This window comes from Haliotis rufescens, unplaced genomic scaffold (assembly GCF_023055435.1).
Source record: "Haliotis rufescens isolate VD_foot unplaced genomic scaffold, xgHalRufe1.0.p SCAF_6, whole genome shotgun sequence".
NCBI classification, from domain to species: Eukaryota; Metazoa; Mollusca; class Gastropoda; order Lepetellida; family Haliotidae; genus Haliotis; species Haliotis rufescens.
The window spans coordinates 58,829,208-58,836,806 of NW_025964334.1; the positions used below are offsets into that span (position 1 = coordinate 58,829,208).

At 43.0% G+C, this 7,599-nt stretch overlaps 1 long non-coding RNA gene across 1 annotated transcript; it reads left to right on the forward strand.

The window, feature by feature from the left end:
* The first annotated feature begins 3,051 nt into the window (after positions 1 to 3,051).
* LOC124143185 lies at positions 3,052 to 7,201 on the forward strand. Its single transcript, XR_006862261.2, has 3 exons — positions 3,052 to 3,203; positions 4,129 to 4,176; positions 7,059 to 7,201. It is a non-coding gene; the product is annotated as an uncharacterized LOC124143185 (long non-coding RNA).
* Positions 7,202 to 7,599: the final 398 nt, after the last annotated feature.

The window sequence follows — 7,599 nt, forward strand, 5'->3', positions numbered from 1 at the left end:
TGCATCAAAACGCAGCCATTGTCGATTTGCAATGTCTTAAACGGCACTGTTTTCACTTGTTGAAAAATGTCATGGAGGAAAACAGTAAAGCAAAATGCACTCGCAAGTTATGGCATTCGTAACTCGTGGCTATAAAAAGGAAAGCATAAGCCAATAATTTGTCATTCAATTGTCAACATTTCTCAAGTTCGAAAATGGCGAGACTCAGCGCTGCCGATCCGAACATCGCTATAAGACATATCCAAAGAGGGGAATCGCAGTCTTCTGTTGCACGCCACTTCAACGTTCACCACAGTATCATTTGCCACCTTTGGGGCCGATACATACAGTTCAATTCCACTGTAGACCGTCCGAAAACCGGCCGTCCAAGAGTTACCACCCCTGCACAGGATCGCTACATTCGACTGTTCCACCTACGTCATCGCAATGCCACAGCTATGGAGACTGTGGGACGCATCCCTGGTTTGAGGAGGATATCGGTCCAGACTGTCAGGAACCATCTTCGCGAGGCGGGGAAACAGATCCATCGACAGTAACGCTTGCGTTGGTGCCATACCTTACAGCCTCGGAATTGGAGAAACTGGAGACCAGTATGGTTTAGCGATGAATCACGATTTCTTCTTCACCGGCGAGATCGAAGACAAGTGTTTATCGTCGTCGAAATGAGCGTTTTGCCCCACATTGTGTACGTGAATTCGACAAATTCGGTGGCGATAGTGTCATGGTGCGGGGGGCCATATCCTACACCAAGAGATCTGACTTTGTTGTGGGTCAGCAGGTCAACTGGCCAACGCATTACAAGCAGAATGGCGCAGAATTCTGCAGGACAGAATTCGTACACTTATCCAGTCAGTGCCGAGGAGATGCAGAGCCGTGATTGCTGCCCGGGGCGGTCACACGAGATACTGAGTTCAGCGCAACCATGTGGCCCTATGTGACATGACAATGAACAGTTTTCAATGCCTTTGTACAACGACAACAAGTGACTATCGAGCTCCAAAATGTCATATTTCTATCTATGATACTAGATAATATATATCGACTTTATCAGGTACAACAACAGTTGTTGACACTTTGAAGTAATTTCACAAAGTGGTAGGCCGGGAGGCATAAATAAGATCTGTAGATAAATCTCGCTCGTATATTTTGCCTCAGGTTGAGACAGCAACATTTGATGTTATACATGATTTCGACATCAGTACTCCGGATCAATAGGTGCATGGTGTGTTTCTTATTGTGCATATTCCTGAATGCAAATACGCCAATAAACATCGATCATTCGTCCAGCAACGATTTTGACACATTCAATATCCTATGTAAAAGAACAGTATAAGTTGTCAACCGATCTCGAGGTGTTCATCACACAATATGCCCCGAGGGATCGGTAAACAACGAATTTTTCTCACTGACATTCCTACATACAGACCCGGATTATAGTTATCTAGATTTGTGTTCTTGAAACATAAGATCGAATGATAACAAATCCATGTGTGTTCCAAATCACAAGTATTTTTTTTTATAATTAAATGTTTATAATCAAATTTAATATTTTTTAATCATGATGTAAATTCAGCGGTAACTCCACTGTATATATTTTGAGGAAGTATCTGCTTTGGTACGTTAGTTTTACCAGTTCTAAGCATGTTTGCTGTAAAATCGCAAAGAAAAACAGTGGGTTAGAGACATTAAAACAAACTCCAAACGCACAAGCATAAGAAAGCTGAAGCATTGTGCATTCTCGTGAAGTAAAGCATATTTATTGACTGAAGTACTCTTTGCCCTCATGCCGACAACGTGATAACAGTGATCTGTTAAATATATTGTTGATCGGGTGTAATAAAGACAAATACCGAAATGAAAAGTGTTCTGCTATCATTGCATGTCTCTCATCTAGTGTGGTGTTCCACTGCCTTAAACCCATCCCGCTGTCGTTCAAGCATAATCTTAACCATTACGTCAATGGTTTTTGCGTGCTCTCGTACATCAATCGTGAGAATCAACGAGATCTCGGGAGCAGCTGTGTAACACGGAATACTTGATCTCCTCGTGGCGATGGCCCGCGTACAGGGTGTGGTACAAGGGGTCCCCGGCCGTGTGGATTCTGTCGCATAATCCGTGAATGGATTATTTTAACACTTTCATTGTATGCCATAAATCACAACTGTTTTTATCCATAGAACTGTAAGAACAGGGGTCAAATTTAGCAAAGCAATCTTAGCATGATTCCCATACTTGTTTGTAAACCTTTTGCTCACAATATTCACACATTCGTTCTTTGTTTGTTTGGGGACACGGGTGGCCCAGTAGTCAAAAGCGCCGCCATTCGCTCTACAGAGTTGTACTTCTAGCAGACTCAGCCGAGGACCTACATCTGATGATGTGTCTCTCACAGTGGTGCCAACGGAATGGAATTCATGTCAATGAGAACAAATGATAAGTGAAACATTTCAGAAACCACAGAGTTGTGTTATCAGATTGCGACTATATTTCCCATTGATGTCTGTCTGAGGACTGTCGAACAATGTACCTACCTTGGTCTGGTCCTCGTTGAACACCTCGACAGCAACAAGATGATCACACAAGTAGCAGCGTCGGGGGAGCGTGCGTTGAGATTGGTGACACCAAAATGTAAATTTCTTGGCAATGTTGGTTTTAAAACATTAATCATATTAAATGATTCTTAAGTATAGGCTGTAATCGCATGAGGAAGAAACAATATTGGGAACAAAGGACCGTTCATGCATCAATTCTATACAGAACCGTGCCACGAGTTTTTGTTTGGAATTAGAAAAGGACCGATCCTAATGCTTCAGTCATAGGTAAAACGTTTATGGCAACACGAAGGTAGCTTAGAAAATATGACCATCAATTAATTCCCTTTACAATATAGATAAGTACTCTTATATATATTTGACTTTGTACTTCTGCCGAGTCACAGTGACTGTGGTGAATTCACACGAAGCATATACACTGTCAGATAGTACCCATACCTAAATCTGACACATCTTAACTCCGCACAACGCTGTAAGCTATACACCAAATGAATGAAAGAAGCAAATACTGCTTGTCATCTTTGATCACGTGACACACCAAACAACCGCCGCTGTATAAATGTGACTGGGGCTGTGGGTGCCCCACAGTCGTCTGAAGCTACAACTTGATCTTAAAGATGGAATCCCTTCTCGCTATGTGCCTGCTTGTCGGTAGGTTTCAGCGTCATACTTTTATCATTTATTTCTTTTCATGATATCGACTGTTTACATGTTTGAAGTTCTCTAACCACACCTTCTGCTGCACATTGTTGTGGCTGTTGTTTTTATAATTATATCAAATTGTGAAATTGTTGTGAAATACTCTAATCCAACATATACTGTCTCATATTGATGATGTATTGGCGACGATTAGCTGACTGAAAAATGCATGAGTGAGTGAGTTTGGTTTTACGCCGCTTTTAGAAATATTCTAGCAATATCACGGCGGGGGACACCAGAAATGGGCTTCACACATTGTACCCATGTCGAGAATCGAACCCGGTTCTACGGCGTGACGAGCGAACGCTTTAACCACTAGGCTACCCGACCGCCCGTGTGCATTTTGAACTGTTCCATATGCATGCGTTGTTGAATGTGCCACATGCATACGTTATCACGTGAGCGTGTGAATGCGTTATCGGGTGTGCCATATTCATGCATTGTCATGATCATATGTGACTTTTGAATGCGATATGAAATCTGTATTATTCACGATTTACTATCGGTCTGTAACTAAGGTTGTAACTGGATGTTTTGTTTGAAACAGAAAGTCAGCGCTTCAGGTCATACATATTTGCCGACAGGAAGGGTAAACACTTTCTGTCAGCATTTCCACTATATATGTACATTGTTTATCAAGCATTTTCGTGAACAGATATTTTCCCCAACCACCCCCCCCCCCTCCCCCCCCCCTCCCGATGATCCAACCTAACTGTAGATATAATTACGTAACAAAGCGTTAGAGGTGTTATAGTGTTTCAAACTCCGAACCGCCATGTAAGATGTGGGAGTGCAGGGCAGATGGTCCTGAGGTTGTTTAGTATATCAGTATATCAAAAAAACATTACTTGAGGTAACATATATTTTTCTGTTTCAGCATTTGCTGTGATCAGCATTGCGATTAGTCCCGCTGAGGCAGCTTCAGGTAAACAAAATTGTATTTTATTGATATTAATTCTGTTTTATTAAGCCTAATAACCCACTTTAACTGATTATTGAAAAAAACATTAAAAAAAATGTTGGTTGTGCTATATACTCAAATATTATACGGGGTTGGTCGAGGGTGTGGGTGTGTGGGGTGAGGGGTGAGGGGTGAGGGGTGGAGGTATGTGGGGTGAGGGGTGTGTTGGTTGTTGCTGTGGGGTGTTGGGTGTTGGTGTGAGGGGTGAGGGGTGAGGGGTGGAGGTATGTGGGGTGAGGGGTGTGTTGGTTGTTGCTGTGGGGTGTGGGGTGTTGGTGTGAGGGGTGAGGGGTGAGGGGTGGAGGTATGTGGGGTGAGGGGTGTGTTGGTTGTTGCTGTGGGGTGTGGGGTGTTGGGTGTTGGTGTGAGGGGTGAGGGGTGGAGGTATGTGGGGTGAGGGGTGTGTTGGTTGTTGCTGTGGGGTGTTGGGTGTTGGTGTGAGGGGTGAGGGTTGGAGGTATGTGGGGTGAGGGGTGTGTTGGTTGTTGCTGTGGGGTGTGGGGTGTGGGGTATGGGGTGTGGGGTGTGGGGTGTGAGGTGTGAGGTGCAGGGTGTGAGTGTGTGGAGCGTGGTAATACTTTCAGGGGCTAGTTTCCCGGGAACAGACTCAAATATACTGAACAACAAAAGTTCCTGTGACATTGAATAAGATTTAATGCAAACGACGTACGGTTTGTGAAGATATTCGCCGAAGGCCAAGGATGCTTCTTGCAGTCACTGTTGCTGGTTGGAATCGATTTCGTACGTGTGTTGTTCGAATCCAGTTATCGATTATTGGTTACGCGTGGCCTACCACTCCGAGGATGGTCTCTGACTGCATTCGTCTGTTGCCAACGTTGCCATAAACACCAAATGGTGTCTCTGTGGACGTTAAATTGTCTTGCAACATCACGTTGACTCGATCCTGCTTCAGGCATACCATTGGCTCGCAGACGCTCATTTTCGAACAGGCGTGGCATTTCGTAATGTTGAATAATTGCGTAATTTTGTTGTTTTTCTGAGTGGTTGTTGTCAGCACGATGCTAAAAAATGCATATGGAATCCGCACATGTTTTTATACCCATTCTTGTGTAGTGAAATGCATGGGGCTTGCATAAAAGTCAACTTTAGCATGGAATGCATGCTTTTCTGTAGCAGTTGCGTTTTTGTGACTTGATTCCATACATGTACTACAATACTGAAAACCAAACTTTACTTGTTTGAAAAATACACTAAAATATTGGTGCCGCAGGAACTTATGTTGTTGAGTATACTTACAATGATGGGAGTAATACAAACTGTATGAGAGTGGCCTCAAACAACATTCACTCACTCACCTAAAGTACCATTACACATTACAATATACGAAAAACAACTATTTAACACTAACCCGAATCGTAGACAGCTTTATTTAACATTCAGCCTTAGTGTTTATGAAAAACGATTTGACATACTATGCTCCACCGTTTACTCATAACCCAAAAAGACGTTACTGTATTGGAGATGTGGGAATTTATAATGACCACTAGCAAAAATAGAAGTAACACTGGCAGGATACTAGCAGAACACCAGCAGAACACTAGCAGTAACACGAGCACAACACCAGCAGTAACACGAGCATAACACTAGCATTTACACTAGTAGTAACATCAGCAAAACACTAGCAGCACAACACTAGCAGTAACACTAGCAGTAACATGAGCACAGCACTAGCATTCATACTAGCAGTAACATGAGCACAACACTAGCAGTAACATGAGCACAACACTAGCAGTTACACTGGCACAACACTAGCATTTACACTAGAAGAAACATCAGCAAAACACTAGCAAAACAATAGCAGTAACACTAGCAGTAACATCAGCACAACACTAGCAGTAACACTGGCACAAACTCTAGCATTTACACTAGCAGTAACATGAGCACAGCACTAGCATTTACACTAGCAGTAACATGAGCACAGCACTAGCATTTACACTAGCAGTAACATGAGCACAGCACTAGCATTTACACTAGCAGTAACATGAGAACAGCACTAGCATTTACACTAGCAGTAACATGAGCACAACACTAGCATTTACATTAGCAGTAACATGAGCACAACACTAGCAGTAACACAGCACAACACTACAGTAACACTAGCAGTAATACGAACACAACACTAGCATGAAGCACCGTCCATCAACTTGAAGTCATTTATATTCATTTTCTTATCAATAAACATTACATGACAATTTTGTTTATAAAATAATTTTCGTTTACAACCTGAACACCTGCTGTGTGGTGATGTACCTCGACATGGGAGGAGGGGGCTCGTGGGGGTGAGGGGGGGTTGATATACAGCCTATTTCCTTTCCTCGAATAACACTGCACAGCTTCATGAACAATCACACAGTAGGCTCCTGTCTCATGTTCATGTATGTGAGTGAATACTGTTTGAAATTAATTTTCATTGTGAGTTCTCGGGGAATCGGTTGAATGAACTTGATTGAAGGGAAGGATAATACGTGTGCGCACACATAAAGAAGGTATTGTCGAAATTGCTCGGGGCGAAATATTGGACTTTGATAACATTACCAACACATTTCTATTGTTGATCTCACGATAATTATGCTAATGCAACTTGGTTGTGATTGGACATATTTGTATGTATTCATATGTACGGGTATCGTGGTGTGTGTGATTATGTGTGCGTATGTGTGTGTATGCATGCGTGTGTATGTGTGTGTAATTGTCTATGCGCATGTGTGTGTATGCATGCGTGTGTATGTGTGTATGTGACAGTGTGAGGACACACGTGCGCATGTGAGCGTAAATATGAGTACATGTGTACGTGGTGGTATACTAGTATTCGGTTTGTTTTTCAGAGCCTGAGAACTCCGCCGCCACCCAAGGCTTCTCCGTCCTTTTCGGGTCCTTGGCGCTTGTGCTGGGCTACGTCCTGTCGAAGTAGCCAGTGTCCGCCATGATGTCATCTGTCAAGGATCTGTAGCTGGAAACAAGACGGAGGCTCACCTCATGAAAAACTGAAATACTCATTCATATGGACATTTTTTAGTTCATAAAGTTACCATATCGTGCTTTTACCATTACCTGGCCTCATAAAATACAAACCCCAGATCATAAAGAAATGTGATTTGAACTTCAAGTTGTATTGTTGTTTATCCAAAGTGTGTTTGGTCTTCGTGAGCGGTATTTCGGCGATGTGTTACTGCAACTGTTATCATCAGTGTTGCTGTCGTCAGTAAGTCCTGCCCCAGGACGTGGCGACTATTGCCAACATATAGGCGTATTCTATAGGAAGTCTGCAGTCTGAAATATCCTTGAAAAGCCCCTTGGGTAACATCGAGGTCTTCATAGGTCTCGGGGCGGTCGGGTAGCCTAATGGTTAAAGCATTCGCTCGTCAC